The sequence below is a fragment of the Elephas maximus genome, chromosome X, assembly GCF_024166365.1.
Source record: "Elephas maximus indicus isolate mEleMax1 chromosome X, mEleMax1 primary haplotype, whole genome shotgun sequence".
Taxonomy (NCBI): Eukaryota; Metazoa; Chordata; class Mammalia; order Proboscidea; family Elephantidae; genus Elephas; species Elephas maximus.
Genome location: NC_064846.1, coordinates 146429701 through 146455801, shown reverse-complemented (window position 1 = coordinate 146455801; position 26101 = coordinate 146429701).

Sequence of the window (26101 nt, the reverse complement as noted above, 5' to 3'; positions counted from 1 at the left end):
TGGCCAGCCAACTGGAAGAGATCCATATTCATGCTTATTCGAAAGAAAGGTGACCCAACAGAATGTGGAGATTATCAAACAATATCATTAATATCACAAGCAAGTAAAATTTAGCTGAAGATCATTCAAAAGCGGTTGCAGCAGTGCATTGATAGGGAACTGCTGGAAATTCAAGCTGGAGACAGAAGAGGGCGTGGAACAAGGGATATGATTGCTAACGTCGGATGGATCCTGGCTGAAAGTAGAGAATACCAATGAGATGTTTACCTGTGTTTTATTGTTTGTGCAAAGGTATTCAACTCTGTGGGTTGTAACAAATTATGGATAATATTGTGAAGAATGGGATTTCCAAAACAGTTAGTTGTGCTGATGAGGAACCTGTACTTAGACCCGGGGGCAGTCGTTCGGACAGAACAAGGGAATACTGTGTGGTTTAAAGTCAGGAAAGGTGTGTGTCAGGGTTGTATCCTTTTACCATACTTTTTCAATCTGTATGCTGAGCAAATAATCCGAGAAGCTGGACTATATGAAGAAGAACAGGGCATCAGGATTGGAGGAAGACTCATTAACAACCTGCGTTATGCAGATGACACAACTTTACTTGCCGGAAGTGAAGAGGACTTGAAGTACTTGCTGATGAAGATCAAAGACCACAGCCTTCAGTGTGGATTACACTTCAACATAAAGAAAAGAAAAATCCTCACAACTGGACCAATAAGCAACATCATGATAAAAGGAGAAAAGATTGAGGTTGTCAAGGATTTCATTTTACTTGGATCCACAATCAACACCCGTGGAAGCAGCAGTCAAGAAATCAAATGACGCATTGCTTTGGACAAATCTGCTGCAAAGGACCTCTTTAAAGTGTTGAAAAGCAAAGATGTCACCTTGAAGACTAAGGTGCGCCTGACCCAAGCCATGGTATTTTCAATTGCCTCATATACAGGGACAATGAGTAAGGAAGACTGAAGAATTATGGTGCTGATGAAGAATATTGAATATACCATGGACTGCCAGAAGAACAAACAAATCTATCTTGGAAGTAGTACAGCCAGAATGCTCCTTAGAAGTGAGGATGGCAAGACTGCATCTTACATACTTTGGACATGTTGTCAGGAGGGATCAGTCCCTGGAGAAGGACATCATGCTTGGTAAAGTTAGAGGGTCAGTGAAAAAGAGGAAGACCTTCGATGAGATGAACTGACGCAGAGGCTGCTACAACGGGCTGCAACATAGCAATGATTGTGAGGATGGCCCACAGGATCAGGCAGTGTTTTGTTCTGTTGTACATAGGGTCACTATGAGTTGGAACTGACTTGATGACACCTAACGACAACAACAGCTAAGTCTGTGGAAATTTGTTACAGCAGCGATAGGAAACTAATGCATCATGTATGTGACAGATGTCATTTAAGATTTTTAGCTAAGACTAGACTTTGCACAAAGAGGTACTGAAAACACTTAGCTTCGACTCAACCAACTCTTTCATTCATACTGTAGAACTGCATGTTCAGCAAAGACAATAAGGACATAACAGGACATCCAGGAACCTTGAGGAAATAAGAAATATGTATATATTTATTTTTTATTTTTCATTAGCTGATTAGATAAGATTTCACACACTGTTATTTTACTTAAGCTCCTTTGCTAAATACAATCACCTTTTTCCTTTGGAGGATTTTTTTGGAGCAATTGGGTAAGTGATAATGTGAACTGAAAATTAATAATAGTAATAATAATAATAAAGGTCAGTGCTGATTTTTTTATACCTTTACGTTTATTTAAACAAATGAAATAAAATCTCTGCCAGTTTCCGATATAGCCAAACATTCAAAGACATACAAAAAAATTATTACCAGTGTCTTAGACCAACTTAGTCCAGTCAGTGCTGATTTGAAGCCTGAACTTCTTACACCTTGAGCAAATACTACCTGTGGTCAATTCTAATCAGTGCCTCGGTGTGCTGACCTTCAGCGGCCAGGAAATGGGGACTACAGCTCTGAAGTGGACCTGGTCCTGGGGTCAGTACACTGAGGCACTGATTAGAATTGACAGTAGGTAGCAGTTGCTACAGCTCCACCACTGGAGAGGCCTTGACAGCTTCATGACCCTGTCCCTCTCCATGGACACTCCTCCCCCCATTCCCTCTTGTCTGCCTCCTGAACAAAGCATCACATCAGCCCTGTTTCCTGCAGGCACTCAGCCAAGGAAGTCATAACAGGACAATAGACATACAATCCGATAACCTTGTTAGCGTGAATCGAAGCTCCGAACAAGTAGGAGAGGTTACTGAAGTGGAATAAAACTATTGCAGTGTTTGGGTTTGTTGAAGTGGCTTTTCAGATTTCCACCCTCCGCCCCTTTTGGGGGAAAAAAAAGTAGCATTTCTTGTCCCTTTATTTAAGATTACAACCAAGCACAAGGACACTAAACAAAACAACATGTACAAGGCTAAGGTTAACTTTTAAAAGAATACAAATGGAGAGGGATGGGCAAAGTTCATAATTATCTTCTAATGGAAAATAGCATGAAGCTACTTGTTTTGTGTTGTCAGATCTCTGCAAATGTGTAGGAAGTGTGGAATAGCCTTCATTATCCAGAAAAAGTTAAGGATGTGAATTAATTTGTGCAAACGATAGCCAGTAATGAACTCATTTCAGATAAACAGGTCAAGGATGATCAAGGTCTTCCTCTTTTCTATTTTATTTGCTTCCCATAACAGAATACTATTTCAACACACAGAGATTTTGCCAGGTTTGATTCGGGCCTTTCATTGCCTCCCTCATCCCCACCTCACGCTTCAGGGGACATTTCGATCTTTTAAAAATATCATTTGAGTCCCACCATAATCTCCCTATTTCTGCAAAATAGGACTTTACCTGATACTTCAGAACTCCTTAAAATGCCCTGTTTCCATGGAATTTTACTCACTCTCCTCCCACCTTCGGTTCCCGAGTTCTTGCCATTTTCATGATCCTTTTCAATGTTAGGGCAATTCCTTTTTTTTAAAAGGAATTGCCCTAACATTGAAGTCAGGACACTTGGCACAGCTCAGCCCCTGTGACCTGACTCACAGTCCCTGTGCCTCACTTTCTTCATCTGCAGCAAATGCCACAATGATAAACCAATTCAGCAAGTGTGCATTTGGATGCATTGGAAAACGTCATTTTATATTTTGTATCATCTTAAAGTTGGAAATGGGAAACTGTACGGTTTGGTATGGCTCCTGATTTATCTGGTGTTTCTGTGCTGGGGTAGCCCTGGTGGTGCAGTGGTTAAGTGCTCGGCTGTTAACCGAAAGGCCTGCGCTTCGAACCCACCAGCCGCTCCTCGGGAGAAAGATGTGGCAGTCTGCTTCTGTAAAGATTACAGCCTTGGAAACCCTACGGGGCAGTTCTACTCTGTCCTATAGGGTCATTATGAGTCAGAATCGACTCAATAGCAATGCGCATGGGGTGTGTGTGTGTGTGTGTGTGTGTGTATTTCAGGGTTCCAGTCTCCCTGAATGATTAATGAACCTTAGCTAAGTCTATACCTGCTCGGTACTTTGAATCTGGTTAGGAGATTTTATTCAGCCATATTTTATCGTTGCACTCAATGGCAGTCAAAGTAATAATTCGATGTGTGTGTGTGTGTGTGTGTGTGTGTGTGCATGCTCCCTTTATGTGGAAAAAATATTCTTTTATAACAGCTGGAAATTAGAGTGATAAATGTAAATAATTTCCCTTTTCTTATTGCTTTTTGTTTGTGAGAGATGATAAAGCAGTACTTGTCCACTTAATTGTGACTTGGAAATTGTTTTTTAATTTTTTTATTGTAGTTTAGATGAACATTTACAGAACAAACTAGCTTTTCATTAAACAATTAATACACATATTGTTTTGTGACATTGTATGCCAACCCCAGGACATGTCAACACTCTCACCTTCTGGACCTTAAGGTTCCCCATTACCAGCTTTCCTGTCCCCTCCTGCCTTCTCGTCCTTGCCCCTGGGCTGGTACGTCCATTTAGTCTCGTTTTGTTTTATGGACCTGTCTAATCTTTGGCTGAAGGGTGAACCTCAGGAGTGACTTCATTACTGAGTTCAAAGGGTGTCCTGGGGCCATACTCTCGGGTTTTCTGTAGTCTCTGTCAGACCGGTAAGTCTGGTCTTTTTGCGTGTGTGTGTGGGTGTGTGTGTGTGTGTGTGTGTGTGTGTGTTAGAATTTCATTCTACATTTTTCTCCAGCTCTGTCGGGGACCCTCTATTGTGATCCTTGTCAGAGCAGTCAGTGGTGGTAGCCGGGCACCATCTAGTTGTGCTGGACTTGGTCTGGTGGAGGGCGTGGTAGATGTGGTCCGTTAGTCCTTTGGACTAATCTTTCCCTTCCGTCTTTGGTTTTCTTCATGCTCTCTTGCTCCAGATGGGATCAGACCTGTGGAGTATCTTGGATGGCTGCTTACAAGCTTTTAGTGACTTGGAAATTTTATAAATAATTTTTTAGAGTATGTATTTTTTTCTCTTCATCTTTTATGTGTCTCAAGACTGAAAAAAATCTTAGAAATGAAATTTGGAGAACAGAGAAATCATTGTTTCTACATATATTATACATATGTAGTTCCCATCCTGCCCTGATGGTGCAGTGGTCAAAACATTCACCTGCTAACCAAAAAGTCAGTGGTTTGAAACCACCAGCAGCTCCATGGGAGAAAGATGTGGCAGCCTGCTTCTGTAGAGATTTACAGCCTTGGAAACCTGTGGAGTCGCTATGAGTCGGAATCAACTTGACAGCAGTGGGTTTTGTTTGTTTGTTTGTTTTAGTAGTTCCCATCCACCAAAATGACAATGAGAAAAGAGAAGGAAAAAGCAGAATAAAGAGAAATATATTTTCTATTTATTTAATAATCACATAAATATGCAACATATTACAGTAGTTATCTAACAATTCTATAAAATGATTGGATCTTGGCAGTGGTATGTTAACTATGGATTGATTTTCTCTTTCCTAGCTGTGAATGTTTTCAATTACAAAGTATTCCTTTACATACAGTCAGAAGCAATCTCTTACCTAGACCCTTGTGAATATATGATTTCAAAGGATTCACTGCTCCAAATATCTCCACCACTGGTCTCTTCCAATACCTGAAATTTCTAGCACTTTTACATCTTTGTACTAGGTCATCGAAAGGTTGTCATATAGTAATTGGTATTTGAGATGGATAGATCGTTGTTATTCATTAATGACTCTAGCATAAATTAGTTAAAAATGGATGGCAGGAAAGACAATGCTCAATACATGGAAGGTCAGCTCAACTGGACTGAACCAAAAGCAAAGAAGTTTCTGGGATAAACTGAATGCTTCAAAGGTCAGCGGAGCAAGGGTAGGGGTTTGGGGACCATGGTTTAAGGGGACTTCTAAGTCAATTGGCAAAATAATTCTATTATGAAAACATTCTGCATCCCACTTTGAAATGTGGCGTCTGGGGTCTTAAATGCTAACAAGTGGCCATCTAAGATGCATCAATTGGTCTCAATCCACCTGGATCAAAGGAGAATGAAGAACACCAAGGTCACACGATAACTAAGAGCCCAGGAGACAGAAAGGGCCACATGAACCAGAGACCTACATCATCCTGAGACTGGAAGAACTAATTGGTGCCCGGCCACAACCGATGACTGCCCTGACAGGGAGCACAACAGAGAACCCCTGAGGGAGCAGGAGAACAGTGGGATACAGACCCCAAATTCTCACAAAAAGACCAGGCTTAATGGTCTGACTGAGACTAGAGGAATCCCGGCGGTCATGGTCCCCAAACCTTCTGTCGGCCCAGAACAGGAACCATTCCCGAAGACAACTCAGCAGACATGAAAGGGACTGGACAGTGGGTAGGAGAGAGATGCTGATGAAGAGTGAGCTATTTATATCAGGTGGACACTTGAGACTGTGTTGGCATCTCCTGTCTGGAGGGAAGATGGGAGGATAGAGAGAGTTGGAAACTGGCAAAATTGTCAAGAAAGGAGAAACTGGAAGGGCTGACTCATTAGAGGGAGAGCAAGTGGGAGAACAGAGTAAGGTGTATATAAACTTATGTGTGACACTCTGACTTGATTTGTAAACGTTCACTTGAAGCTCAATAAAAGTTAATAAAAAAAATGGATGGCAGTTCTTGGATTATTGATATTCATGGAGTCTTAGACTTTGGACGTGGTAATTGAGACCCAGCTGATTCTAACCTTATTTTTGCACATCCAACCCAAGTGAAGGCTTGGTTTTATTGCCAATCATATTTGTCAGTTAGGCCTAGGCCACCTATAATCACCAAACCATCTTTGGTAATATGTTGAAGGAGAAAATATTATTAGTGATAAATATCTGTTTATTCACTGCCTCCATTTCTTTTTGGAATTCAAAATAACAAATGAAATTCAAAATACAGTATCATCCAAACCCAAATATTACAACTCTGAAACAGGCAGATATACTCCAACCCAAACCAAAAAACAAACCTGTTGCTGTTGAGTCAATTCTAACTCATAGGGACGCTACAGGACAGAGTAGAACTGCCCCGTAGGGTTTCCAAGGAGCAGCTGGTAGATTCAAACTGTCAACCTTTTGGTTAGCAGCCAGGCTCTTAACCACTGCATCGCCAGGGCTCCGTATTCCAGCTAAAGGCTAACAATTACCTGAAGTACTGTAGGACAATTAACATGTTCATAAATTATCCTTCCATCCAAAGACCAACTCTGAGTAGTTCTAATGAACTATAACATTCAAACGAGACAGTGTCTTATCTGGTGTTTCAGTATAAAAATATTGAATCAGTGTAGCTCACTGGTATGAAATGTGAAACTTGTGAAATTCAAGCATGCTTTGGAAGTCCTATTTATTTTCTAATAAGAGTTCTTACTGACCTGTAATGAAAGCACAGTTGGCATGTAAAAAAACAGCTTGAGGACAAATATTGTATAAGACCACTATTATAAGATCTTGAGAAATAGTATAAACTGAGAAGAACACATACTTTTGTGGTTACGAGGTGGGGAGGGAGGGAGGGTGGGAGAGGGTTTTTTACTGATTAATTAGCTGATAAGAACTGCTTTAGGTGAAGGCAAGGACAACACTCAATACATGGAAGGTCAGCTCAACTGGACTGGACTGGACCAAAAGCAAAGAAGTTTCTGGGATAAACTGAATACTTCAAAGGTCAGCGGAGCAAGGGCGGGGGTTTGGGAACCATGGTTTAAGGGGACTTCTAAGTCAATTGGCAAAATAATTCTATTATGAAAACATTCTGCATCCCACTTTGAAATGTGGCATCTGGGGTCTTAAATGCTAACAAGCGGCCATCTAAGATGCATCAATTGGTCTCAACCCACTTGGAGCAAAGGAGAATGAAGAACACCAAGGTCACACGACAACTAAGAGCCCAAGAGACAGAAAGGGCCACATGAACCAGAGACCTACATTATCCTGACACCAGAAGAACTAGTTGGTGCCCGGCCACAATCGCTGACTGCCCTCACAGGGAGCACAATAGAGAACCCCTGAGGGAGCAGGAGATCAGTGGGATACAGACCCCAAATTCTCATAAAAAGACCATACTTAATGGTCTGGATGTGACTAGAGGAATCCCGGCGGTCATGGTCCCCAAACTTTCTGTTGGCACAGGACGGGAACCATCCCCGAAGACAATTCATCAGACATGAAAGGGACTGGACAGTGGGTGGGAGAGAGATGCTGATGAAGAGTGAGCTAATTATATCAGGTGGATACTTGAGACTGTGTTGGCATCTTCTGTCTGGAGGGGGGATGGGAGGATAGAGAGAGTTGGAGGCTGGCAAAGTTTTCACGAAAGGAGAGACTGGAAGGGCTGACTCATTAGGGCGAGAGCAAGTGGGAGTAAGGAGTAAGATGTATATTAACTTATATGTGACAGACTGACTTGATTTGTAAATGTTCACTTGAAGCTCAATAAAAGTTAATAAAAATTAAACAGCTTGAGAGTTTGAAGTATAAATGAAGACAGTTTATTAGCTTGTTAATTGTTAGTCCCTTAGAACATGGACTGTAATTTGATTTTTAGCCATATTCTAAAACCTGTTGGTGTTGAGTTGATTCCAACTCATAGCGACCCTAAAGGGCAGAGTAGAACTGCCCCATAGGGTTTCCAAGGAGCAGCTGGTGGATTGGAACTGCCGACCTTTTGGTTAGTAGCCGAACTCTTAACCACTGAGCCACCAGGGTTCCTTATTAGGGATATGCTAATTGAGAATAAGAAGAGAGCATAAGAACCCACCATCAGCTAAATGAAGGTTTGTTCAATGAAATTGAATATATATCCATTTGATTCTCCATCTTAAAATTCTAGCAATTTGAGAAAGCCATCTGTTTCTCCTGTACTTCCTAATGCTCCTAGCACATTCCTAAGTATGTGCTTCATGGGTTAATATAAATACATAGTTGAATGATTGAGAAGGAATAAAGAGAAGTTGGTTTCTAAGTTCCATTCAGATATTGTCAAGGGCATTCAATTATTTATTTTTCTCTCCAAAGTTGATTCATTTTAAGCTTCAGTGGCTAGGATTTCCACATTCCATTTTCTACAGCAAAACATTCAGATTTTGTTGAAATGCCTTAAGATCAAATTAGATGTTTCTAGCATTGGTAGTCATTACCTTGGATTGTCTTTGGAGTTAGTTATTTTTTAACCGAAGAAGAAAATCTTTTGTTGATTTTACCCAAAGGGTCGTTGGAAAAAACAGTCATGCTTTTATGAAATATTATCTGGTAATGCAAGAAAACAACTATAAAAAACAGGAATGGTGGACATTTTATGTGGTTTTCAAATATAGTATCCACCACTTTTATAATTAATGTAATTCAAATTATGTTGGGTATTTATGAGAGAAGTCACATGAACTGAAATGGTAGGGTCCAACTCCCACAATTCAGATGCTAACAAAAGAAGTCACGTATTAGTAACTACTCATCAGAAAGCAAACTTACGCTTCTGATCATTGGAGTACTAAAACTCCAAACTGAAATACCTCATTAAAACACTCTTTATGTTTGCAACTATTTTCCCTTGCCCATGGTTGCTCTTCTCCAACGCTAAATATACAAACCGTGTGTCTGTAATTGTGTGTGTGCATGTGTTTACCTGTTCCTAGACACACTGGTACCCTTGGGAAGCCTATAATCTTTCAAAGTGAGATATTTTGGGTACAAATTATAGATTAAAGCAATAACACAAATGACACTATCTTGATTGAATTTCAAATGCAATCTTCATTCAGTTAAAAAATAATAAGCCATATTTATTTAGAATTTGAATGATGACCTTGTACATGAGGTAAAAAAAAAAAAAACACATAAGGTAGCTGTGGAAATAGCATTAACTCTTTTAGGATCTTGTTTTTATTTCCAAATAGCTTTGCTTGTAATTAAACAAACTGATGTTAACAGGCTCTTGTGATTAAACAAATGACCCCAATATCAAAATCAACAACAATAACAAAAGTAAGAAGCAAATTTTCCCCTTGAAAGCAAGGACTAGCTCAGCACTTTTTCGTTATAACATTAATTGCAGGGAAATTACACATCTTTGCATGAGGCCTTGCCAGCCAACTTCCTGGGTTCCCAATAGGAAGATGAAGGAAATGGACTCAACAATTCCCAAGCCTCCTTGATTATTCTGTGAAAGCTAGAGTGAGAGATTTGAGTAAGAGACAAAATTACACAAAATCATAGAATTTCTGCAATCCCACTCCATGGTACATACCCTAAAGAAATAAGAGCCGTGACACAAATAGACATACGCACACTCATGTTCATTGCAGCATTAATCACAATAGCAAAAAGATGGAAACAACCTAAGTGCCCATCAACAGATGAATGGATTAACAAACTGTGGTACATACACACAATGGAATACCACGCAACAATAAAGAATAATGATGAACCCTCGAAACATCTCACAACATGGATGAATTTGGAGGGCATTATGCTGAATGAAATAAGTCAATAACAAAAGGACAAATATTGTATGAGACCACTACTATAAAGTAACAACAAAAGGTTTATACACAGGAAAAAAAAATCTTCATGGATCCCAAGGAAGGGAGAAGTGGGAGAAAATGACCAATTAGATAGAAGACTGGTGAAGGGAAAGCAATGCATAATATGGGGGAAGTTGGTACAACATGACCAAGGCAAGAGAGGACGCTAAGAGGAACACAAAAATAAAGGGCAGCTAGGTAACTACTATAGCATAAGCAATCCTGCAGCAACAGTATTAACAAACAATAATTTACAAATGGACAAGTAGGTAGATAGATACGGCAAGAGGTGTGGGAGGATGTAAGGGAACATAAAACCACTACCCACTGCCGTCGAATCAATTCTGACTCATAGCGTCACTGGCAAATACAGGTTTGGTGGTGGATATTTCTATGGTGCAGCTCATATAGAGTGCACAAGAGGTATAGTCAGGGAAACCTCTTTGACGTAGCCAAATGCCTCACAGGATGAAGTTCCTAGACTAGAAGACAAAGGACCATAGACTTCAGGGACATCTACATCAATAGGCACAACATAGTACACAAAGACAATATTCTGCATCTTACTTTCGTGAATAGCATCTGGGGTCTTAAAAGCTTGCGAGCTGCCATCTAAGATACAACTATTGGTCACTTTCCATTTGTAGCAAGGGAGAGTGAAGGAGACCAAAGAATCAAGGGAGCAATTAGTCCAAAGGACTAATGGGCCATATAAACCACAGCCTACATGACCCAAAGAACAGAAGAACTAGATGGTGCCCTGCTACCACTACCAACTGCTCTGACTGGGATCACAACAGAGGGTCCTGGACAGAGCAGGAGAAATTTTAAAACAAGAAATAAAACTCACAAAAAAGACCAGGCTTACTGGTCAGGCAGTGACTGCAGGAACTCCCAAGACTATGGCCCTAAGACACCCTTCTGACCTGGAAAGGAAGCCATTCCTAGAGACTGCCACCCAGCCAAATAATAGACAAGCACATAAGATAAGCAATAACACCGAGAGGAACGTCCTCCTTAGAACAATCAATTATACGAGATCAAAAGGGCATTATCTGCCCAAAAGCAAAGATGAGAAGGCAAAAAGGGATAGAAAATCAGGACAAAAGAAAATGGGGATACCAGCGCAGGGAAAGGGAAAGGGGTGCTGACACGTTGTAGGGAGTGAAATCAAGGTCATGGAACACTTTACATAAAAACTATTGAATGGGAAACCAGTTTGCTCTGTATACTTTGACCTAAAGCACACACGGACAAAAACAAGAGGATACTAAAAATATATGGAGAGAATTTCCAAGTAAGAAGGAATCTTAACAATTATTTATTCCAATTTAATAGTACAAGTTTCCCCCACAATTGTAGCTTTCAAGTTTGTTGCTTGTGACCCAGGATAAAAGAATACATAAAATACATTACAATCCAGTTCTATACAAACTGGACCATAACTGAACGTAACTGAGACAGAATTCCCATAAAACCATGCTTCTTATGTACAAAGAACTCAGATATTTTCCCCCTATTTTCTGTTTTGGAGCTCTGGTGGTACAGTGGTTAAGAGCTATGGCTGCTAAACCGAAAGGTCAGCAGTTTGAATCCACCAGCTGCTCCTTGGAAACCCTGTGGGGCAGTTCTACTCTGTCTTATAGCGTGGCTGTGAGTCAGAATTGACTCGACGGCAGCGGGTTTTATTTTCTATTTTGTTTTGGTTTTTAATGTTTATAATGACCCATTAAACTGATTTCATGAGGAGGGCATCAGTGGTTCAGTGGTAGGATTCTCGCCTTCCATGGAGAGACCTGGGTTCAATTCCTGGCCAATGCACTATGTGTACAGCCACCATCCGTCTGTCAGTGAAGGCTATGTGTTGCTATGATGCTGAACATGTTTCACCAGACTCAGATTGACTAGGAAGAAAGGCCTGGCAATCTACTTCTAAAAATCAGCCAGTGAAAATTCTATGGATCAAAACGGTCTGATCAAGCAACTGACGATGAGGATGGCGCAGGATCAGGCAGCATTTAGTTCTGTTGCTCACGGAGTCGTGCCAGCAGCACCTCTGAGTTTCTTAGAAAAGCAGAATCTCAGGCCCCACCCGTATCAACTGAAGCAAAATGTGCGATTTAATAAGATCCCCAGGTGAGTTCTAGTACCGTAAAATTTGAGAATAGAGCCCTGGTGGAGCAATGGTTAAATGCTCAGCGGCTAACTGAAAGGTTGGGAGTTCAAACCCACCAAGCAGCTCCACAGGAGAAAAGACCTGGTGCTCTGCTCCCGTACAAGCCTAGGAAAGCCTCTGGGGCAGTTCTACTCTGTCCTATAGGGTGGCTATGAGCCAGAATCGACTTAACGGCACACAACAACAAAAACAAAGTTTGAGAAGCATTGTTCTCATCATTCCCCAAGAGTGATCAGTTAGTAAGCCTGTCGTTGAACCATTTTTTGTGTGAAAATTTTTCTCCCTCTCAAGGCAATACATTTTATTTTCAAACAATTCAGCTTAAAAAAAAATCATTGCTACACTAAGTAGAAATTGATATGTAAAGCATCAACTTAGAAACCAGGACAGAAAAGTCATAAATGATAAATTCCTTCCCCTTCACACATAGGTTCTTCCCATTGACGTTAGTGCGTCTTCTAGTGAACTAATCTTCTAAAATGATTTTAAGCTTCTTTGCACATGGCAACCTTTCGACTTAAAAATATAGGAATCTTTTTGACGCTTCACCTTTTCTCACACCTTACACCTAATCAATCAGCAATCCTACTGAATTTACCTTCCAAATATTTCTCCAACTGAGTGTGTCTCAAATAAATATCCATGGAGCATAGGACAGGGGAGGGATGGTCACACACACAGAATGTCAAGGCAAAAAAAAAAAAAAATCAACTATCCCTGTCGTTCTTTAGTGTGACACTTAATCCATGTTCTGAAAAAACAAATGACAGCCCTGGGTACATTTTGTTAATAAAGAGCTGTTGTTTTGACTTCAAGAGACACTAATGCTCAAAGGGGTTGCCACCACTTAAGGTCCCCTGCTATCATCTATTTCTTGCCAGACTATTACCCACCTCCCTGGCTTCTGACTCATGCCTTTGGACAATCTGGAATATTCTGCACACATTCAAAATGTAATTAATATTTCATTTCTTCTCGTGTTTTCCATTCTGCCCACCTGGAGCTGAATAACTATTCCCACTGTTCATTTCAAAGTGCGCCTCCCACTGTGTCAGCTGCTGAGTTGGAGACAGGCTGCCCAATTATCCAGCTGAGATGTAAAATGTAATTGAGAATCATCCCTGGGCCAATGTATTTTCTCCTTTGAGACTCCACTGATTGAAGTTGGGTTAGATACAAGTGTGAGTATAAACATATTTCCCGTATCTTTTTGACATTCAGAATGGCTTATATTCTTAAGTACAAGAAGAGGACTTGGTATTCAAGGGGATGTCTCTGGTCTGATAAGATAAAGTCGTGAGAACAGTTTCCCACTCTTTGGGAAATAGCTGGGATGTGTGTTGAGGGGTGAGGGGGTTGTCAGGACAGTTCTGGGATCCAATTCCCTGGAGATGAAGTTTCTTTCTTAAAATCAGTTCTTGGCATTACTTATTACTTTGGTGCCATTGGGTCAAGGAAAAACTCTTCAAGCTTCTAAGTTTTAGAATCTAAGACATAGGGCTGTCTCATGAGTTGGAAGGTGGAAGAGAGAAAATTTCCCAGCTGCTTCCTTTTTGTGCGAATTCTTGATGTTGATCCAAAGTGATGGCCAGAACAGCCCTTTGCAATACTGGGAAAAGGGGCGACACTGCTTCAATCTGAGCAGAATATAAAGTCTTCTGCTCCCCAATGGCAGTTATTTTAATTGTTTTGCCTCATGCCCAGCAACTAACTGAGATATGTACTGAGGAAAGTAGGACACAACTAACCTCTCATATCACTGTCTAGTGACCTATCCAAACCAAAAAACAAACTCACTGCTGTCAAGTGGATTCCAACTTACAGCGGCCCTATAGGGCAGAGTAGAACTGCCCCAAAGAGCAACTGATGGATTCGAACTGTCAACCTTTTGGATAGCAGCTGAGCTCTTAACCACTGTGCCACCAGAGCTCCAGTAACCTAAAGCCAATAAGTATTGTTGAGAGTAAAGGTGGATAGCACTCTTTTTTCAGAAGCTTTATTGAGATATAATTCACATACCATAAGTTCAGTGGTTTTTTACCACATTCACAGAGCTGTGCATCCATTAACACAATCAATTTTAGAGTATTTGTATCACTCCAAAAAGAAACTCTTTAGCAGCTGCCTCCCATTTCCCCCATATCTCCCAGCCCTGGGCAACCACTAATCTACTCTCTATCTTTATAAATTTGCCTATTGTCAACATTTCATACAAATTGAATCATATAAGATGAAGTCTTTTGGGACGGACTTATTTTACTCAGCATAAATTTTCAACATTCATGCATGTCGTATCATGTATCAGTATTTCATTCTTTTATGTGGCTGAATAATATCCCATTGTTATGCATATGTCACACTTTACTTAACCATAAATCAGTCGATGGACATTTAGGTTGTTTCAATTTTTTGACTATTATGAATATGAACATTTGTATACAATTTTTTGCATGGAAGTATGTTTTCACTTCTTTTGGGTAGGTACCTAGGAGTGGAATTGCTGGGTCATCTGGTAACTCTATGTTTCATCTTCTGAGGAACTGCCAGATTATCTTCCAAAGCAGCTGCACCATTTTACATTCCCACCAGCCGTGTGTGAGAGTTCCAGTTTCTCTCTATCCTTGACAACACTTGTTATTATCTACTTGTTTGGTTATTATTATTATTATAGCCATATTAATGAGTGTCATATAATACCATTCTGGTATGAATTTGCATTTCCAAGGATAAGCACTTTTAAGCTATCTCTAAATCACCCTGTCTTAGGCTGGGTTCTCTAGACAAGCAAAACCAGTAAAGTGTATAAATATATAGAGAGAGGTTTGTATCAAGGATAGGCTCCAGCGATTGTAGAGGCTGAAACATCCCAAGTCCATGGATCAGAATTGAGGCTTCTCCCAATTCATGTAGACGAAGGGGCTGGTGAACCCAAGATTGGCAGATTGGAGAGCAGGGCTCCTGCTCACAGGCTGTGAAGATCCTTGAATCCCAAGATCAGCAGGTAAGCTAATAGCTCAAGTCGCAAGAACCGGAAGTCAGATGAACAGAAGGCAGCTGCAGGATCCAGAGTGAGCAAAAAGCCAGAAAGTCTGCTTTATATTCGGATGCAGGCCACACGCCCAAGGAAACTCCTTTTCAAGTGATTGGCTACTCACAGCGGATCCCGTCGTGGGAGTGACATGATATAAACACTGAGAATCATGACCTAGCCAAGTTGACACACAATCTTAAACATCACACACCCCCAAGTGAAACATGAAATTTAAGCGCAATTAATTCCTAAATAGACGTGTCTGAAGAGACTGCTAAAATTTAAAAGGACAGACTGATTCATCCCAATCTTTAAGGTAAAAAGTTTTATTACACAAGAGAATCTCTGGATTTAGGATTCAGGAATAATTATTTTAAATAATTAAATCCTCAGAGCCAGTCCGAGCTCTAGCCCTAATCAACGACTGTGTTATCACTAAGGGTGGAGGTGGTAAGAATTAGGGAGAAAATTAATGGTGTATTCATTTGACAAGCTGTACAAATTGCTTATCTTCTCTGAGACTCAGTTTTCTTCTATGTAAAATACCTAACTCACCATCACATGAGGACTAAATGAATTGTCTTTCCATGTAAAATGCAGTGCCTGGCTAAAAATAAATATTAGCTACTATTATTTTATAGGATAAGTAGCCGGAGGTCTTCTCTTTTGTGGAAGTTTAAGAAAACATCCTCTGCGATATGAATGTTTATTTAACATTTTAATGTGTGGTTTTCCATCTCTGCAAAAGGCATTTAAAGAAATTAGCTCAAAACCTTACCAGAGAGGCGGGGCCAAGATGGCGGACTAGGTGGACGCTACCGCGGATCCCTCTTGCAACAAAGACTCAGAAAAACAAGTGAATCGATCACATACATAACAACCTACGAACTCTGAACAACAAACACAGATTTAGAGACGGAGAGCGAACAAATACGGGGAGAGAGCAATTGTTTTCAGAGCCAAGAGCCAGCATACCAGTCAGGTGACCTTTGGAGCCCGATTTGGGGCAGAGCCCAGGGGGGCAGACAGCACAAACAAGGGGCCCAGCCCTAGCCCCCGAACTCATCCCGGGAGGGAGCCCAGGTGGTTCGCGCAGCCGGTGGGAGAAGTCCCCGGGAGGCAATGACTGGTCTTGGAGCAGGGAGAGCAGCGTCCCAGCCGGGGAGCCGTCCCGCCGGGATTTTGGCGGGAAGCGGGCGTGGCGCGAGTGTGGGGACCAGCTACATTCCCCTGAATTGACCCCAGGAGGGGCCCAGCCGGTTTGCGCGAGCGGCGCAGCGGCATAGCCGGTGGGAGAAGTCCCCAGGAGGCAGTGGCTGGTCTTGGAGCGGGGAGAGCGGCGTCCCAGCCGGGAAGCGCAATCACGTGCAGGCTCGGGGAGCTGCTCCACTCTCCTGAGCTGACCCCGGGGGGGAGCCCACACAGTTCGCGGGGGCAGCACGTGACGCGGCTGGCGGGACGGGGAGTCCCCGGGAGGCAGCGACTGATTTTGGAGTTGGGAGTGCACCGTCCCAGTAGGGGGGCCTTAACCTTGGGGGTGGGGCTGACAGCAGAGGATCTGATCATGACACCAGAGGGCCAGACCCCCCAGGGGCAATCTCCACACAGCCAGTACATATAGGCGATGAGCCCCGTGGAAATCTCAGATATAATAGTCATTCCAAGTAAGACAAGCAACTCTGGCTATATTCTGAGGTGCTACTCTCTTAGCTCTCTGATCCCTCCCCCACCCTCCCCAGGCGGCTTCATTAACATCCGAATAGCCTGAGCCAGAGGGAGAACTCTGAAAGGGATCTGACTGCATTTTTTTTTTAGCAGATTATCGGGAAAAACTAGTTTCCCAGTGATGGCTCGGAGACAGCAGTCCATATCAAAGCACATAAAGAAGCAGACCGTGACAGCTTCTCCAACCCCCCAAACAAAAGAATCAAAATCTTTCCCAAATGAAGATACAATCCTGGAATTATCAGATACAGAATATAAAAAACTAATTTACAGAATGCTTCAAGACATCACAAATGAAATAAGACAAACTGCAGAAAAAGCCAAGGAACACACTGATAAAACTGTTGAAGAACTCAAAAAGATTATTCAAGAACATAGTGGAAAAATTAATAAGTTGCAAGAATCCATAGAGAGACAGCATGTAGAAATCCAAAAGATTAACAATAAAATTACAGAATTAGACAATGCAATAGGAAGTAAGAGGAGCAGACTCGAGCAATTAGAATGTAGACTGGGACTTCTGGAGGACCAGGGAATCAACACCAACATAGCTGAAAAAAAATCAGATAAAAGAATTTAAAAAAATGAAGAAACCCTAAGAATCATGTGGGACTCTATCAAGAAGCATAAATTGCGAGTGATTGGAGTCCCAGAACAGGGAGGGGGGACAGAGAAAATAGTTGAAGAACTCATGACACAAAACTTCCCTGACATCATGAAAGACGAAAGGATATCTATCCAAGATGCTCATCGAACCCCATTTAAGACTGATCCAAAAAGAAAAACACCAAGACATATTATTGTCAAACTTGCCAAAACCAAAGCTAAACAGAAAATTTTAAAAGCAGCCAGGGAGAAAAGAAAGGTTTCCTTCAAGGGAGAATCAATAAGAATAAGTTCAGACTACTCAGCAGAAACCATGCAGGCAAGAAGGGAATGGGATGACATATACAGAGCACTGAAGGAGAAAAACTGCCAACCAAGGATCATATATCCAGCAAAACTCTCTCTGAAATATGAAGGAGAAATTAAGATATTTACAGATAAACACAAGTTTAGAGAATTTGCAAAAACCAAACCAAGGCTACAAGAAATGCTAAAGGAGATTGGTCAGATGACCAATAATATCAGGTACCAGCACAATACAAGGTCACAAAACAGAACGTCCTGATATCAACTCAAATAGGGAAAGCACAAAAACAAACAAATTAAGATTAATTCTAATAAATAAATAAAATAATACACACAACAGGGAATCATGGAAGTCAATAGGTAAAAGATCACAATAATCAAAGAGGGACTAAATACAGGAGGAATTGAACTGCCAGATGGAGAGTGATACAAGGCGATATAGAACGATACAAGTTAGGTTTTTACTTAGAAAAATAGGGGTAAAGAATAAGGTAACCACAAAAAGGAATATCAACTCCATAACTCAAGATAAAAGCCAAGAAAAGCATAACGACTCAACTAACATAAAGCCAAACATTATGAAAATGAGGATCTCACAATTTACTAAGAAAAACGCCTCAGCACAAAAAAGTATGTGGAAAAATGAAATGGCCAACAACACACATGAAAAGGCATCAAAATGACAGCACTAAAAACTTATTTATCTATAATTACGCTGAATGTAAATGGACTAAATGCACCAATAAAGAGACAGAGAGTCACGGACTGGATAAAGAAACACGATCCATCTATATGCTGCCTACAAGAGACACACCTTAGACTTAGAGACACAAACAAACTAAAACTCAAAGGATGGAAAAAAATATATCAAGCAAACAATAAGCAAAAAAGAAGAGGAGTAGCAATATTAATTTCTGACAAAATAGACTTTAGACTTAAATCCACCACAAAGGATAAAGAAGGACACTACATAATGATAAAAGGGACAATTGATCAGGAAGACATAACCATATTAAATATTTATGCACCCAATGACAGGGCTGCAAGATACATAAATCAAATTTTAACAGAACTGAAAAGTGAGATAGACACCTCCACAATTATAGTAGGAGACTTCAACACACCACTTTCGGAGAAGGACAGGACATCCAGTAAGAAGCTCAATAGAGACACGGAAGACCTACTTACAACAATCAACCAACTTGACCTCATCGACTTATACAGAACTCTCCACCCAACTGCTGCAAAATATACTTTTTTTTCTAGTGCACATGGAACATTCTCTAGAATAGACCACATATTAGGTCATAAAACAAACCTTTGCAGAGTCCAAAACATCAAAATATTACAAAGCATCTTCTCAGACCACAAGGCAATGAAACTAGAAATCAATAACAGAAAAACTAGGGAAAAGAAATCAAATACTTGGAAACTGAACAATACCCTCCTGAAAAAAGACTGGGTTATAGAAGACATCAAGGAGGGAATAAGGAAATTCATAGAATGCAACGAGAATGAAAATACTTCCTATCAAAACCTCTGGGACACAGCAAAAGCAGTGCTCAGAGGCCAATTTATATCGATAAATGCACACATATAAAAAGAAGAAGAAAGAGCCAAAATCAGAGAACTGTCTCCACAACTTGAACAAATAGAAAGTGAGCAACAAAAGAATCCATCAGGCACCAGAAGAAAACAAATAATAAAAATTAGAGCTGAACTAAATGAATTAGAGAACAGAAAAACAATTGAAAGATTTAACAAAGCCAAAAGCTGGTTCTTTGAAAAAATTAACAAAATTGATAAACCATTGGCTAGACTGACTAAAGAAATACAGGAAAGGAAACAAATAACCCGAATAAGAAACGAGAAGGACCACATCACAACAGAACCAAATGAAATTAAAAGAATCATTTCAGATTACTACGAAAAATTGTACTCTAACAAATTTGCAAACCTAGAAGAAATGGATGAATTCTTGGAAAAACACTACCTACCTAAACTAACACATTCAGAAGTAGAACAACTAAATAGACTCATAACAAAAAAAGAGATTGAAACGGTAATCAAAAAACTCCCAACAAAAAAAGTCCTGGCCCGGACGGCTTCACTGCAGAGTTCTACCAAACCTTCAGAGAAGACTTAACACCACTACTACTGAAGGTATTTCAAAGCATAGAAAAAGACACAATACTACCCAACTCATTCTATGAAGCTACCATCTCCCTGATACCAAAACCAGGTAAAGACATTACAAAAAAAGAAAATTATAGACCTATATCCCTCATGAACATTGATGCAAAAATCCTCAAAAAAATTCTAGCCAATAGAATCCAACAACACATCAAAAAAATAATTCACCCTGATCAAGTGGGATTTATACCAGGTATGCAAGACTGGTTTAATATCAGAAAAACCATTAATGTAATCCATCACATAAATAATACAAAAGATAAAAACCACATGATCTTATCAATTGATGCAGAAAAGGCATTTGACAAAGTTCAACACCCATTTATGATAAAAACTCTTACCAAAATAGGAATTGAAGGAAAATTCCTCAACATAATAAAGGGCATCTATGCAAAGCCAACAGCCAACCTCACTCTAAATGGAGAGAACCTGAAAGCATTTCCCTTGAGAACGGGAACCAGACAAGGATGCCCTTTATCACCGCTCTTATTCAACATCGTACTTGAAGTCCTAGCCAGGGCAATTAGGCTAGACAAAGAAATAAAGGGTATCCAGATTGGCAAGGAGGAAGTAAAGCTATCACTATTTGCAGATGACATGATCGTATACATGGAAAACCCTAAGGAATCCTCCAGAAAACTACTGAAACTAATAGAAGAATTTGGCAGAGTCTCAGGTTATAAAATAAACATACAAAAATCACTTGGATTCCTCTACATCAACAAAAAGAACACCGAAGAGGAAATAACCAAATCAATACCATTCACAGTAGCCCCCAAGAAGATAAAATACTTAGGAATAAATCTTACCAAGGATGTAAAAGACCTATACAAAGAAAACTACAAAGCTCTACTACAAGAAATTCAAAAGGACATACTTAAGTGGAAAAACATACCCTGCTCATGGATAGGAAGACTTAACATAGTAAAAATGTCTATTCTACCAAAAGCCATCTATACATATAACGCACTTCCGATCCAAATTCCAATGTCACATTTTAAGGGGATAGAGAAACAAATCACCAATTTCATATGGAAGGGAAAGAAGCCCCAGATAAGCAAAGCATTACTGAAAAAGAAGAAGAAAGTGGGAGGCCTCACTCTACCTGATTTCAGAACCTATTATACAGCCACAGTAGTCAAAACAGCCTGGTACTGGTACAACAACAGGCACATAGACCAATGGAACAGAATTGAGAACCCAGATATAAATCCATTCACGTATGAGCAGCTGATATTTGACAAAGGACCAGTGTCAGTCAACTGGGGAAATGATAGTCTTTTTAACAAATGGTGCTGGCATAACTGGATATCCATTTGCAAAAGAATGAAACAGGACCCATACCTCACACCATGCACAAAAACTAACTCCAAGTGGATCAAAGACCTAAACATAAAGACTAAAACGATAAAGATCATGGAAGAAAAAATAGGATCAACCCTAGGAGCCCTAATACAGGGCATAAACAGAATACAAAACATTACCAAAAATGATGAAGAGAAACCAGATAACTGGGAGCTCCTAAAAATCAAACACCTATGCTCATCTAAAGACTTCACCAAAAGAGTAAAAAGACCACCTACAGACTGGGAAAGAATATTCAGCTATGACATCTCAGACCAGCGCCTGATCTCTAAAATCTACATGATTCTGTCAAAACTCAACCACAAAAAGACAAACAACCCAATCAAGAAGTGGGCAAAGGATATGAACACACATTTCACTAAAGAAGATATTCAGGCAGCCAGCAGATACATGAGAAAATGCTCTCGATCATTAGCCATTAGAGAAATGCAAATTAAAACTACGATGAGATTCCATCTCACACCGAGTAGGCTGGCATTAATCCAAAAAACACAAAATAATAAATGTTGGAGAGGCTGTGGAGAGATTGGAACTCTCATACACTGCTGGTGGGAATGTAAAATGGTACAACCACTTTGGAAATCTATCTGGCGTTATCTTAAACAGTTAGAAATAGAACTACCATACAACCCAGAAATCCCACTCCTCAGAATATACCCTAGAGATACAAGAGCCTTCACACAAACAGATATATGCACACCCATGTTTATTGCAGCTTTGTTTACAATAGCAAAAAGCTGGAAGCAACCAAGATGTCCGTCAACGGATGAATGGGTAAATAAATTGTGGTATATTCACACAATGGAATACTACGCATCGATAAAGAACAGTGACGAATCTCTGAAACATTTCATAACATGGAGGAATCTGGAAGGCATTATGCTGAGCGAAATGAGTCAGTTGCAAAAGGACAAATATTGTATAAGACCACTATTATAAGATCTTGAGAGATAGAAAAAACGGAGAAGAACACATACTTTTGTGGTTAGAAAGGGGGGAGGGAGGGAGGGAGGGAGAGGGCTTTTTATTGATCAATCTGTAGATAAGAACTGCTTTGGGTGAAGGGAAAGACAACACACAATATAAGGAAGGTCAGCCTAATTGGACTGGAGTAAAAGCAAAGAGGTTTCCGGGATAAAATGAAAGCTTCAAAGGTCAGTGGAGCTGGGGCTGGGGTCTGGGGAACTTGGTTTGAGGGGACTTCTAAGTCAATTGGCAAAATAATTCTATTATGAAAACATTGTGCATCCCACTTTGAAATGTGGCGTCTGGGGTCTTAAATGCTAACAAGCGGCCATCTAAGATACATCAATTGGTCTCAACCCACCTGGAGCAAAGGCAAAGGAAGAACACCAAGGCCACATGACAACTAAGAGCCCAAGAGACAGAAAGGGCCACATGAACCAGAGACCTACATTATCCTGAGACCAGAAGAACTAGTTGGTGCCCGGCCACAACCGATGTCTGCCCTGTCAGGGAGCACAACAGACAACTCCTGAGGGAGCAGGAGACCAATGGGATACAGACCCCAAATTCTCATGAAAAGACCACACCTAATGGTATGATTGCGACGAGAGGAATCCCAGAGACAATGCTCCCCAGAACTTCTGATGGCACAGGACAGGAACCATCCCCAAAGACAAATCATCAGGCATGAAAAGGACTGGTCAGCGGCGGGGAGAGAGATGCTGATGAAGAGTGAGCTAATTAAATCAGGTGGACACTGGAGAGTGTGTTGGCAACTCTTGACTGGAGGGGGGATGGGAAGATAGAGAGAGAGGGAAGCTGGCAAAATTGGCACGAAACGAGAGACTGAAAGGGCTGACTCAATAGGGGGAGAGCAAGTGGGAGAAGGGAGTAAGATGTATGTAAACCTACATGTGGCAGACTGATTGGAATGGTAAATGTTCACTTGAAGCTTAATAAAAGTTAATTAAAAAAAAAAAAAACTTTACCGGAGACTTAATAAGTTAGCTACTAAAGGATCAGTTGCTGCCGAGTCAGCCCTGACTCACACAACTCCTTGTGTGTCAGAGTTGAACTACGCTCCATAAGGTTTTCAATGGCTGATTTTTTAGAAGTAGATCACCAGGTCTTTCTTTTGAAGCATCTCTGGATGGACTTGAACCTCCAACATTTTGGTTAGCAATTGAGGGATTCCTAAATTAGCTACTAGGAAAACAAACTCTGAAACAGTTTTTTAAGGGAGGTGGCACGCTGTCCTTCCCAGAAGTCTTTAATAGTAGGAAAAACTTGTAGCTTTTTGGCAAGTTAGCAGCCATCCTACCAAAGGTTGAAAATGGCATCTAGTTCTCTCAATCTAATAATCCTTTTGTTTGTTACAGACTGAAGGTCTTTGGATTCCCTGGCAACCTAGGAAATATAACTCCCTGGCCTTGGATTCATCAGCCTTGTTCTCAGAGATGATGCTGGGCAAAACTGTGAAGTAGACAAAGGTTGTGTTTCTTCTGTTGTTTTCGTTTGCTGCTCCCTTTTTCTTTTTGGTGCCCTTGGAGGAACCAGTGCTCCCACCATGCCCCTTGTTCACAAAGAGTCTCCTGGAATGGATCCTACTCCATCCTCTTTCTCCCCTCAGAACCCCATATGCTAGCCCCCTCCTAATCCTTTGCCCCCATTCCCTCTAAACCTATCTTAACTCTGAATGTCTTATTACATAGCTGATAAACCAACAGATTCATTCAGCAAGACTTTATTGAATAGTTACTATGTGTCAGGCACTGTATTAGACACAGAGCTGACTATTACACAAATCATGCCCTCCAGTAGAATAGAAGAGATCAACAAAAATGCCAGTGGTGTGGTAATAATGGAGTAATGATAACATGTATGTCACAGGGTTGCTAGGGGAGTTTATTGTGGAGCACTTAGAACAATGCCTGACACATAATAAGTGCTATATACATTTTTATTAAATAAATTACATGCCGGAAGAGTGTTACGCCCTGGAGGCTATAGGAGCACAGACTAGGATCACTCATCACAATCTGTGGCAGTAAAAGCCTGAGTGGAGTCCTGAAGGTGGTTAGGGTTTAGCCAAGATTAAGGCCTGGAAGAAATGTGTTCCCTGTGGAGGGAACAGCATCTGAAGACACAGAGACATGAGACAATATGGCATATCTCAAGATGTTCATTATAGCCAGAATATAGGCAAAGTGAGAAAGGACACAGAGGATAAGACTCAGATTGTAAAGAGTCTATGGTCAATAAAATGAAATAAGGGCCCCAATTTTCACTCTCTTCAGTATCCATTGCCTTAGATCTTGCCCTCCCACATAGGGTTGCCAGACATACTTATAATAAAATAATTACTAGTTGTTTATGTGAAATTCAAACTTAACTGGGTGTCCTGTATTTTTATCTGGCCTCACTATTCCCACAATGACTCTGGGTTTGGCCATGAGACTTGGGGTCATTAGCAAACCTGACACATAGTTTTGAAAAGTGCTTGTATCTTTTGACATTTTTTAATTAGACTTTGCCACTACCATGAGAACATGCCTGGGCTAACCTGCTGGAGGGATATGAGAAGCAGAGGAGAATCTAGTCATCCTACCTATACCGACCTAAAGCCACAGGATCCCCAAACATGTGTAAGGTCCCAGCAAAGATCAGCACAGCCATCCACCCAATCCGTAGCTAGCCACATGCATAAATGAGCCCAGTTAAGGCCAGAAGAACCACATAGGCTACCCATGGACACATGAACAATAATAAATGGCTATTGTTTTAGAATAACAGATTATAAATAGCAGTAGAACATTGCCAGAAAATGAGCCCCTCTGTTGGAAGGCACTCAATACACGACTGGGAAAGAGCTGCCTCCTCAAAGAAGAGTCAACTTAATGACATGAATGGAGTAAAGCTTTGGGAACCTTCATTTGTTGATGTGGCACTACTGAAAATGAGAAGAAACAGATATAAACATGCATTAATAATCAGAACATGGAATTATGAAGTATGAATCTAAGAAAATTGGAAGTCATCAGAAATGAAAGATCAATATCCCAAGCATTTAGTGAGATAAAATGGGCTGGTATTGGCCATTTTGAATCAAACAATCATATGGTCTACTATACCAGGAATGACAAATTGAAGAGGAAGGGCATCACACTCATCTACAAAAAGAACATTTCAAGATCTACGCTAAAGTACAGCACTGTCAGAGATAGGATAATATCCATATACCTACAAGGAAGACCAATTAATATGACTATTATTCAAATTTACTCACCAATTACTAATGCCAAAGATTAAGAAATTGAAGACTTTTTTTTTTACCAACTTCTGCAGTCTGCATATCATACGCTGTTAATGAATCTCCCTCCAATCCTGATGCTATGTTCTTCTTCTTATAGTCCAGCTTCTCGGATATCTCAGCATACAGGTTAGATAAGTATGGTGAAAGGATACAACTCTGGCACACACCTTTCCTGATTTTAAACCATGTAGTATCCCCTTGTTCTGTTCGAACATTTGCCTTTTAGCCTAAGTACATGTTCCTCATGAGCACAATTAAGTGTTCTGGAATTCCCATTCTTTGCAATGTTATCCATAATTTGTTATGACCCACTCAGTCAAATACTGTTGCATAATCAATAAAACACAGGTAAATATCTTTCTGGTATTCTCTACTTTCAG